The sequence below is a fragment of the Mustela nivalis genome (assembly GCF_964662115.1).
Source record: "Mustela nivalis genome assembly, chromosome: 6".
NCBI classification, from domain to species: domain Eukaryota; kingdom Metazoa; phylum Chordata; class Mammalia; order Carnivora; family Mustelidae; genus Mustela; species Mustela nivalis.
This window is the reverse complement of record NC_139025.1, coordinates 91,410,270-91,422,468: the sequence shown is the minus strand read 5'-3', so window position 1 is coordinate 91,422,468 and position 12,199 is coordinate 91,410,270. Positions and strand designations below refer to the sequence as shown.

Below are 12,199 nucleotides of genomic sequence, written 5' to 3'. Positions count from 1 at the left end.
CATTTGGCTGATAGGATGGGGAGGGCTTCTTGGACCAGCTAAACCTCAAGTGGCACCCCAGGGGGGCAGGGTAGTGGAAGAGACAGGGAGGTAACTGTAGTCAGGCATGAGAATAGGCTAAAAAACAACACATTTTCACAAAGAAAAAAAAGAAAAGAAAAGAAAGAAAGAAAGGAAGAAAGAAAGAAAGAAAGAAAGAAAGAAAGAAAGAAAGAAAGAAAGAAAGAAAAAGAAAAGAAAAGAAAAGAGGCACGTGGGTGGCTCAGTCGGTTAAGCGTCTGTTTCAGCTCAGGTCATGGTCCCAGGGTCCTGGGATTGAGCTTGGCAGGGAACCTGCTTCTCTCTTCCCTCTGCCTGTCTCTCTTGGTCAGATAAATACATAAGATCTTTAAAAGGAAGGAAGGAAGAAAGGACATAAATCACTCTCTTCTTACAATTCTAGAACAACCACTTAAAACTCAGTATATTTACTTCAATCCTTTCTCCTCTGCATTTTTTAAAAAAGATTTTATTTATTTATTTCATGGACAGAGAGCACAAGTAGGCAGAGAGGCAGGCAGAGGGGCAGGGGGAAGCAGGCTCCCCACCGATCAGAGAGACTGATGTGGGGCTCGATCCCAGGACCCTGGGATCATGATCGGAGCAGAAGGCAGAGGCTTAACGACTGAGCCACCCAGGTGCCCCTATGGTCCTATTTTTAATGTCTTTGATTTTAAAGTCTTTTTATACTAAAGTGTTTATTCACTTTTATTTAATATTAAAGTACCAGCATCTCCCCATGTGGCTGCACGGTCTCTTCTCACATAGTCATAAATGGCTGTGTTGTTTTTCTAGCCAGTGGCTCTACCACAACACATTAATCATCCCCCTATTGTGGGACATTTAGTGTTTCCTCATTTACTCTTCAGACTTTAATTTTTTCCATGTTTTGGATTAGTATTTCTCAGGATAGATTCCCCGAAGTCAAATTACTGGGTCAAAGGCCATAAATATTTTTATGGGTCTTTATATTATATTGCCAAGCTGTTTTCCAACCTGGGAAAGGAGGTACCATTTTATAAAATAAGGTCACCAAAATATGAGAACACCATTTTTATAACAGGTCTACCAGCAGTTTTTTTTTTTTTTTAAATGAGGCATTATTTTTATTTGACAGAGACACAGCAAAAGAGGGAACACAAGCAGGGGGAGTGGGAGAGGGAGAAGCAGGCTTCCCACCAAGCAGAGAGCCCGATGCGGGGCTCGATCCCAGGACCCCGGGATCATGACCTGAGCCGAAGACAGGCGCTTAATGACTGAACCACCCAGGTGCCCCCAGCACTGGGTTTTATAAAAATCATTTTTATGTTTTCCTTGCTAATTTAAAAGGTGTTTAGAAAAATTACTGTCTTATTTTTAATGTCTAGAAAAATTATGGTCTTTTTTTTTTAAAGATTGTATTTATTTATTTGACAGAGAGAGACACAGCAAGAGAGGAACACAGCAAGAGGAGTGGGAGAGGGAGAAGCAGGCTTCCTGCCGAGCAGGAAGCCCAATGTGGGGCTCAATCTCAGGACCCCAGGATCATGACCTGAGCCAAAGGCAGACACTTAACGACTGAGCCACCCAGGTGCCCCTGTGGTCTTATTTTTAATGTCTTTTACTTTAAAGTCAGCTCAGTCAAATATATTTCCATGTGTTTATTTATTAGCTTTAATTTCTTTCTTTCTTTCTTTTTTTTTTTTTAAAGATTTTATTTATTTATTTGAAAGAGAGAGAGAGAGAAAGCACAGAGGGAGGGCGACCGGGAGAAGCAGGCTCTCTGCTGTTCAGGGAACTTGATGAAGGGCTTGATCCCAGGACCCTAGGCTCATGACCTGCCCCAAAGATAGACACTTCGAGGACTGAGCCACCTAGATGCCCTGTACTAGCTTTAATTTCTTAATGCAAGTTGTCTGTTTATACTTTTGGAATTTGAATGTTTCCCTTATCATTTGCATGAACACTTTACACAGTAAAGATAACAAAACTCTGGCTATTACATCTCCTGCAACCGCATTCCCATTTCCTCTGACTTGGAATTCCAGTTGTTACAGCAATATTTTGCAAACATAAGTTTTTAATATTTATGCAGTCATATGTGCTCTTGTTATTCCCCTTTGTGATTTCTTTTTGTCTTTCTAAATTTCCAAATTGTTGACGTTTTAGGAGTACTACCAACATTTGGATATTTTAGTGGGTTTTTTTTTTTTGTGTGTGTGTACGCATGTAAAATAATTAACCAATTATTCCACCAGCATTAGTTAAGTAATCCTGTCCTTCCTATTCAGGAATCTTACTCTACCAGCATCACAGCAAACTCTTGGAATGAATTCCTATCTAATAATTGTATTGGGATATAGCTCTCTTAATGCACAACGTGCATCTTATACATGAAGGGCCAAATCAGAAGGTGCCTTGATTAGTGTGCATGAATTTAGAGTCAACATCAGGCTATGATAGCCACGCTTTCAGGAGAAGGATCCATAGCTCAGGGGTTAGAGCACTCGTCTTGTATAACAGCCACACGCCCACCTCCACAGGACAGCCTTGCCAAAAAACTATATTATTTAAGTCCAGCTGGATGAGGCACGCTTCTCCCTGGGTGAGCTGTGTCAAGGTTATTGTTCTGACAACTGCTTTTTTTGCTTTTTTGACTGAACCAGCTCCCTCTTGGAGTGACACATTTTTTTTTTCCTTTGGAAATATTAATGTATTCAGTAGGATCATGGTTAGATCTTAGTGTCCTGGGAATCAGGACACTGATTGTCTTTGAAGTAATTTTTTATCAGTCATCTTAATTTATTACACTAGATTAAAGTTGATTCTTAAAAGGTAATTGTAGTTCCTTCAATTTCAAACTCCTTTAGCTCCCAAAACATAGACATCATCAAGTGGCTGGGTTGTTTCATTTACTTTTACGTTATATTTCATTACTTTGTAATGGGAGTGAGTAGCCTGCAAAATTTCTGCATTAAAAAGGTATTATTTTTGGAAAATATCCGTGTGAATATTTAAAATAAGGTATAATTTTATATCTGTCATAATCTAACACAATCTGATGGTTTAATTCTATCCTAATGTGATGGTTATGTGTTAAAATCTACTGCTCCAATAAGTCTCTCAACCTCTTATTCCTCACTGTTTTTGCTTAAGCATTTTGATTCTATAGAATTGCCATGTTCGAGAGTATAAATTCCTAATTTTAATTGTGCTATTAATGGCTACTGAGTAAAAATGAAAATTGACAAATCATATTTCTTCCATTAGCATCATCACTCCTCATTCTGTTGTTTTGCTTGGTAAATCTTTGATCATCCTTCTATTTGCAACTTTCTGTATCTTTCTAATAGTTTTTCCAATTCCTCCTGTGGTGCCTGCCTTCAGAGACACTGAAGGGATTCCTATTTCTTATCCCACACTAACCAAGAGGGTGGAAAGGTGAAACAGACAGATCAGCGCCCTTGGTATTGATACATTTGAAACTTTGTACAATCTTGGCAATGCGGTCATCACTGTGTTTGCTAAAGGGCACGCTCTCTGTTCTCTGGTGTGTCAATACATGTCTCAACTTTTGAAAGCACCCTAGCCTTAAGTGCCAGGAATTATCCAACTTGGCTTAAGGGAGAATGCATGTCTTCTTAATGCTCCATTAGTAATTAATGAAGGAAGCAAACACAGTTTCCTTTATGGAGGGCCTGCCAAGGCTCTGTTTACCTCTGTGCACCAGTGCCATTAAAATGAATGTAACACTTGTTAAGGGGAGCAGATGTTTCTTACCATCTGATACCTTATAACACAGGCTCTTTTAAAAACTACATTTGATGACCTCAAATTGAGAAACATCGAGGTAGGAGCTGTGGGAGATACATGGAAATAACAAATGCTATCCTTTGCTCTCCAGGAGCTTGAATTTTATAGACAAGAAAACACATATAGGAAATAATTAGGAAATGATATATTTGAGTATGCAATCAAATGCTAGTTATTGGGTTCATTATGTTTAGATTATGTTCAATTTCTCCCACCTAAAGCCAACTCAACCAAAATGTTGCAATATTATAGAATCTCTTTGTTCTAAGGGGTCTCAGTCTCAACCAAACACAGATTTTAAAATCATTAATCAACCACTTTTTAAAAAATATGTCTGAAGCACATTCTACATATCAAGACCAGGACTAAGAGCTAAAACCAGGTAAATGGGGGTTTCCGAGTTTACAGTCTGCAAAACATGTATGGAGAAGGACACACTTGCACTGCAGAGCTGGAATGCTCTTCTAATGTAACTGGGATACAGCAAGATGCCACAGGCACGAGGGAAGAAATATCTAACCCAGATGTGCGACACAGAGGACTTCCTGCAGGAAGCAACATACCAGTGATTATGTTTGGTGCTGTGGAAAACAATGTAGGGGCGCCTGGGTGGCTCAGTGGGTTAAGCCGCTGCCTTCGGCTCAGGTCATGATCTCGGGGTCCTGGTCCCGCATCGGGCTCTCTGCTCAGCAGGGAGCCTGCTTCCTCCTCTCTCTCTCTGCCTGCCTCTCTGCCTACTTGTGATCTCTCTCTGTCAAATAAATAAATAAAATCTTAAAAAAAAAAAAAAACAAATGTAAAAGACATGGCTCCTGCTCTCTAATGGTTCTTCATTCTTGTTGGTTCTTCAAGGCTAACACAATAAGCCAGTGGTATATGATAAGATAAATTATCTGACATAATTCGTTATGGTACAGACTGTGAATGATATAGAAATTCAGGAAACAGAGAGCTTTCCCAGAAAACATCTGTGAAAGAGATGACCCTTGAGTTGGACTCATCAAAGACAGGATCCATCATCACAGGTGACAAAGGAAGAACCAGAAGGAAGCGCAGAGGTAGGTGTAAGTAAGGAATGTTTGAGTATCTGTGAGGAGCACTGTTGGGGAAGCGGGGAGCTAGGAAAAGGGGAGAAAGCCAGCCGCAAGCAGACAAGTATGAATTAGCATAGTAATAAATGGCAACCAAACTTTCCGGGCAGGAGAGCAATGTAATAATTGCATGTTACACAGAATGTTAATTTCGCAACAATTTAAAGCCCTTGTTCCCACTTAAGGATGCATATCAGAGGGGTGCCTGGGTGGCTCAGTGGGTTAAGCCTCTGCCTTCATCTCAGGTCATGATCTCAGGGTCCTGGGATCAAGCCCTGCGTCAGGCTCTCTGCTCAGACTGCTCAATTCCTCTCTCTCTGCTTGCCTTTCTGCCTACTGTGATCTCTCTGTCAAATAAATAAACAAAACCTTAAAAAGAAAAAGGAGGCATATCAGAAAATTCCAATGCCCCCCAGTCCAGAGTCACTGTATCCAAGTGTCCTTCTAAAGATTGCTGTACGAAGACAGACTGGAAGAAACTGAAGAAGTTCTGCTAGAAGGCTGCTGCTGAAACCCAGGGGTGAAGCAAGGAGGACTGGGGCTGGGGTGGTCATGACATGAGTAGAAAGAAGAGAGATTTCAAACAGTGCACAAGGGGAAGATGCATCAAAGCCCCTGAGGTCTCTAAAGCATAGAGGCCCCCTGAGTAGGGAAAACAATGCCTTTGGTAAAGACAGAATCTTTCACTGCAGCTTTATGATTATTTCAGGCAATTAATTAATTCTATCCCGTGATGATGCTTTATTTATCTGTTTCGCTCACAGCCCTACCTCTCCACAAATGTCTCTAGAATAAAGAGAAAATATTCAATTCTGGCCAAATAGGTTTTAGGCTCAGTTTTGCTTATAGAAACTTTGCTTTCTTTAATGCAGTTGGTACCGTGCAGCTGTTTATGCTCAAGCTCTAGGCCACGGGTGGGTTTTCTTCGAACTGTTATGGCCGTGAAGTGTCAGTCAGTGGTAGTTTTCAGAGGCAATGGAAGCGGGGAGCGGGGAAGGAGGGAGGAAGACCGAGGTTTGTGCGGTCCAGGCCAGAGCTCTTGGCTCTGTACTGAAACCCTCCATAACAATCTGTTGAGGCACCTTCCCACATCTTGGGGGATTTCTCTAAGAGCGTTCAGCTCTTTTTTGCATTCCCACCCCCTACCTGTGCTTGGATTCCCCGTCCTCTGCAGGTCCTTTTTAAATCGGTGAATCTGTTATTTCAGTTGGCCATCTGCTCAACCTCAGTTCTCGCTCTGCCACCCATGGGCTCAGGCAGTCTCAACATGGCGGCTCCCAGCAAGAGTCCTAAGGGCCACCAGCTGGGTCTGTACCTCCAATACTCATTCACCCGGAAAGGGCACTAGCTTTTCTGGTTAACTTAAAACTCTCTTAGTGATTTTGAAGATCAGTTGGCAGTATCTAATAAATGAAAATTACCTATTGACCCCCAAAATTTTGCTTGGCTTCAGTCATGGGGATTTTGTGGTATCAGCTGAGTTGTTTAGTTGTTTAGGTATATAGTGAGTAAATCTCTGGAATGCTGCCTTGTCTTGATGTCATTTGACTCTCTTATATGTAGTGCACTTAAAAAAAAAAGAATGAATTGAGTATTATAATTTAATGTAATTAAATTTAATGTAATTAAATGTAATTTAATGTAATTAAATTATAATGATATTTCACATATCTCTTTCCTGGAGAATGTGGTTTTCCATATAGTACGCACATCCCTGAAGCATCCCCTTTAACATCAAGATTCATTTATTTAACCATTTTAAAGGAAAATTTTCATGATGAATTTCAGGTAAAGACTTGAACTGCAGATTGGGAATACTACGGTCCCCCTCTTGATAATTTGGGACTATTACTGGTGGTATCAATGACTATGTAGTGTTCCAGCAGTGCATTCTCACTGTGGGGAAGGGCACACGGTGACATCACCCTATGACACAGTCCCAGCTACGATGGCTTTTATAGTTCTTCATCTTCTCCCTCCTTGTCAGTTGCTAATCTGAGTCATCCCAGGTCCTTTTCATAATGAAGTACTTACATACATACATAAAGAGTGGGCCTCAGCCTTACAAATCCCCTCCTCCAATTTGCTTTACTGCACACACAAATCCCATGAAGATCCTGTCAAAATGCAAGTTCCGATTAATAGGTGAGGGGTGGGGTCTAAGACTCTGCCCTTTTAACAAGCTGTTAGGGAATGGTGATGCCACCAGTCCACACACCACACCTTCAGCAGCAAGGGGCTAATAAATGACAGAGCCAAACTTACTCAAATTAGGTATAAAAAAAGGTTAAATTGGGACGCCTGGGTGGCTCAGTTGGTTAAGCAGCTGCCATCGGCTCAGGTCATGATCCCAGCGTCCTGGGATTGAGTCCCATGTCGGGCTCCTTGCTCCACAGGGAGCCTGCTTCTTCCTCTGACTCTGCCTTTCACTCTGTTTGCCTGTGCTCGCTCTCGCTTGCTCTCTCTCTCTGACAAATAAATAAATAAAATCTTAAAAAAAAAAAAAGGTTAAATTATCTCTGAGAGATGCCTTGGGGTTATGATCTTGGTTCATGGAGAACCTTGGTTCACGGACCCTGTGACGTCCAGGGTAGCTGTTGAGGGTCTTTCTAAAATTCACTTGCGGTTTCAGATAAAGGAGCTGTGGCTACCACTGACATCTTTTCATTTAAGGTTTTACTCTAATTATAGAAGCACGGGCTCACATTTCACAAGGAAAGGATCCCACTGCACCCTTTTCCATTCAAACAAACCCTGTGAGAATCTGAAGTAAAGGCTTCCATCTTAAAGGTAAGTTCTCACATACAGGTGATGTCGTTCACAGAGCCCGAAGACCTCACCCCATCTAATACAAGAGTCCCTTCTGGCTGGAACGGGTCAAAGTCAAGCTTGGCCAGAAATGAAGACGATAAATGGGGTCTGGCACCATTGTCACCTTTTGTACTACGACTGTTTCAATAGTTTCAAAGTGCTTTTATATCCTCATTAAAAATGTTTCGTGAGGTCAGTAAGACAAGCATGACTACTCCTAAGTGAGAAAGGGAGTCCTCGGAGGTTCTTACTTGCCTGAAATCACTCAGCAAGTTAGTGCTATCTGGAGACTGGGACCCCAGCCCTGTTTTCATTCCACAGTGGCATTAGGGGAACCCCCAAAACGCTCTACCCAGCCCATCCGTTCCCTTTGTGGCAGGGTGGGGGGGGGGTCATCTTCCTAAGATCAGCTCTAACTCCAGAGCTATCCTTGGTAGAATGACCTGTCAGAATAATGGGGGCCTCTCTTATTTTCCAGCTCCCTCTGAGGCCTCAAGCTGTCTATGACCAGGAGGATCAGCTTCCCCCCACCACGGCCGGGCCTCAGCAGGAACGACTCTGGAGTGGAGAGCGGCCGTGGTCCCTGCCACTGTGGCTCTGTGGCATCTGCGTGCCAGTCTCATGCCAGAGAGTTAGAGCGTCCAGACCCAGCCCTGGCCCAGTAGACTCTGCCTCACGATTGGGTAACACCCTGATGAGCTCGCAGCCAGCAGTCTCCCCCAGACCCCCACAGCCTGCAGCGCCCCGCCGGGGCTGCCCATGGGGCCACACGACTGGGCAGTGAGCAATAAGGGAGAATTGTGACCGGGCAGCCTGGTGCCAAGGAGCCAGTCAGCCACCTCGTAAAAAGGCAGCTCCGTGAGCAGAGTCTGGCAGGGAGTGGGCACACTCTCCTGAATACCAGCCATTCAGCTGAAGGGAGAGGAGCCAGCAGTTTTCACTTAGGTCACCATAAACAGCCCACGCTAAAAATACCCTGCGGTCTGGGCCTTCGCTTCTCCTGCACGTCCCCGTGCATCGTTTAGAAAGGCGCCCCCCGGCTTCTCCTGTGTTCTTGGCCTGGGACCCCGAGACATCAGGGAGGTGATTAGGAAGGACGCTGCCCTGCTCTGGTTTGCCCCTCACACTCTTGAGCCCCAGTGGAGCCAGAGGAAGGCAAGTAAACTGGAACAGAGGAGGCAGGGCCCCGGGCCTCAGAGGCCTCTGAGCAGGCACAGAAGGGGACCAGCAGGACAGGGACAGTGCGCAGTTCCAGTGTGACCACGAGGGGACGAAGAGGAGCCTGCATCCCAGGAAATCCTGAAGGACAAACTGAGGAAGCTCTGGCGGCCCCACAATTTTGTCTCCCTCCCCAACCCGCCACCGGAGGTAAACGTATACGCTGTTACACGAAGTACTACCGTTACCCCAAGATGGGAGGATGAATCTGTCCCTCCTGTACAAGCTGCACCTCGATTTCTCCTTAGCACAGCACTCGGGGAGTCTGGCTACACGCGACTGTCCGCACAGGAGCAAAGAAGACAGAGGCACGGAGAAAAAGACACACAATTTAGCCCTTATTAAGGGGGTTGGAGGGAACACCTGAAAAAAATGGACAATGTAAGGGTGGGATCTTTTTTTTTTTTAAGATTTTATTTATTTATTTGACAGACACAGATCACAAGTAGGCAGAGAGGCAGGCAGAGAGAGAGAGAGAGAGGAGAAAGCAGGCTCCCTGCCGAGCAGAGAGCCGGATGCGGGGCTTGATCCCAGGACCCTGAGATCATGACCTGAGCCAAAGGCAGTGGCTTTAACCCACTGAGCCACCCAGGTGCCCCGTAAGGGTGGGATCTTAAAATGTTCAATGTTCGATATTCATGTTTCTGCCTCCTTCAGGTCAAATAATTTAAATGAGCTAAAAAGAAGAAAAAAAATAGTCATTTTTTTACATGTCCATCCTCAAAATTGACTATATAGGAGGCATTTTTGCTTAGATTCCTGGTAAGAAATAAGAGTCCCCAAATCCAAACATATTATTAAAAAGCAATGAAATTTAAAAATTTTCATTCACTGAGGAAATTTCATTTACTGAGGAAAATTAAAAATTTTCATTTACTGAGAACCCAAAGAAAAGAGTGCATCTTTTATACAGGGAACCTTTTATGGCTCCCTGTCGTTAAGATCCTGGGTTCAAGTCCACTTTCTGCCACACTTCTGAAAACATCCCAATCTCTCTGGATGTCAATTTCCTTTTTCTTTCTTTCTTTTTTTTTTTTTTTTTAAGGATGTTATCTATTTTTTTGACAGACAGAGATCACAAATAGGCAGAGAGGCAGGCAGAGAGAGAGGGGAAAGCAGGCTCCCTGCTGAGCAGAGAGCTGGATGCGGGGCTCGATCCCAGGATCCTGGGATCATGACCTGAGCCGAAGGCAGAGACTTTAACCCACTGAGCCACCCAGGTGCCCCTATGTCCTTTTCTGAATTTGGGGATAGTATGCTCACAGCGGGAGGCAGCAGTGCGGGAGAGAGCAAATAAGAGATTATATGCAAAATACTTAGTTCGCAGTCTGGTAGCATGTAGTATGCACACTAAGTAAATATTTGCTCCTTTTATTATCCAATCAGTTAATTGTGTATGTACACAATTAACAGAGCCCCAATTAACAATCCTATGTATTCTTCACTCTGATGATCACAGCCCTGTATTTGGGGCAGTGAGTAACAGGGGCTCGAAACTCTGGAACTTTTTCTTAACAGCAGTGCCTCCTTACACCACTTAACACTAAATAAGTTAATATTTGGACTCAACCTACTCGGTTTTTTCAGGGCAGGCATCCTCCATTCTTGCCCAGGTGACATAATCTGAAGGATCTGTCATCTGGTCAAGGGGGCAAAACATTTAAACACATATCCAGTGGAAATGCTGGTTTGTGGAGGGAGACCACGAGCACAATGTGGATGGAGAACTACGTGTCCCAGAAGGAGAGGGTGAATGTAGAATCATTTACCATTAGAGATGGGTGTTAGGGCCTCAACTTTCCTCCATGGTAACGGAGCTTGGCCGAAGCTGTTTAGAATGGTGAGGACTTATGTTGCAATAGCCACATTCCCTAAACCCATGACAAGTGACCCCAAAGCACACAGCATTTGGTAATTGAGAAAAACAAAGAAATGATTCTATCTCTGCTGAACTGGCTTATTCATTGATTTGCCCCAGGGCAAGGGGGCTGGTCCAGGCAGTTTGCAAGAGCCATCCTAAAGCTCTGAATGCCAGCCTGGTCCCTCACAGGGATGTCCCCACGCAGCCCGCATCCTCCGCGAGCCCCGTCGTTGGCACGACCCTAAAGGTGCAGGAGAGATCTGGACTGAGTTGAATCTGATGGCAGATAAGCAAAATATAATGCATTGTTCGGATATTCTGTCTTGAAAGGCATTTGTTTTCGTTCCTTTTCTTTCTTCTTCTGCTTCACCCGCCACCCCCACATCCCCAATACGAGGATCTAAAAAACTCAGGCTCCTTTGGGACCAAAGGCAACATTATCATCATCTACTCGGAGGCACGCAAACAGTGCAGGCAGAAACTCGGAGGCGGACCGCTGCGTCTGTGGTTTTCACATCTACATATGGTCCCAATTTAGGATCACAAGCAGAGTTGTTTATTTTAGAAAAGCTTTTTAGTTCACTTTTAAGGTATTTTGCTTAGGCATTGCTTGCTTTTCAAAAGAAGAAAATGTGTATTTTTTTCCAAAGTGGTGTTTGTTTTGGCTGTTTGCTCATTTGCAAAAGTTCAAATTTTATTCTGCGAATTTAACTAATTCTCCTGCAGCCACCACAAGCCCCACCCCTCCCGACGCAGTCGCACAAAACCCCAAATTAGAACAAAATACATTAATTTGAAAATGAGGCACTTGGAGGATAGCTGCGAATTTTGCAGGTTTTTTTTTTTTTAAAGCCACTTTAATAGGTAATTTGCAGCAGCACTTTTAATCCCTTCATGTAACTTTATTTGTTGCCTGAAGTGAGGTCTCTATATCTGACAATTTGTATGAAGGCCAAGTATGTTTTTTGTACTGAGGTTAAGGCCCATTGGGGGTCCTTGAAAACCTTTATTCTATGATTCTTGCTCCAATTATATGCCTTAACTGGGAGTCAGAGTAGAGCTTGAGTTCAGGTATCACTTATTGGTGAAAAAAATAATGTGATACTTAAACAAAACTGTGGTAGGATGAAGACATGGAGAAAACCATTTAAAAAGCCATGTAAGAAAAGATTAAAAAAAAAAAAACCATAAAAAAGTGAAGATATACACCTGGGTCCTCAGAACCTGGCCCTGTCTAGAGTCATACTGTCTCCAGCTATTGAAATTTCCCAAGTTCATCTTCGTTTCTGACACTCCACTTACTGATGATGTCCTTTGCGCAGAACAAGAGCCCCACGTCTCTGTTCTAGAAGATGAGCCGAGTCCCATGTGCCATTCCTTTGGGTAA

At 43.4% G+C, this 12,199-nt stretch overlaps 1 protein-coding gene across 3 annotated transcripts in view; it reads right to left on the bottom strand.

The window, feature by feature from the left end:
• SCG5 (secretogranin V) overlaps positions 1 to 12,199 on the bottom strand; it is a 54,290-nt gene that overhangs the window by 16,223 nt on the left and 25,868 nt on the right. The gene's annotated exons all lie outside the window — the stretch shown is intronic.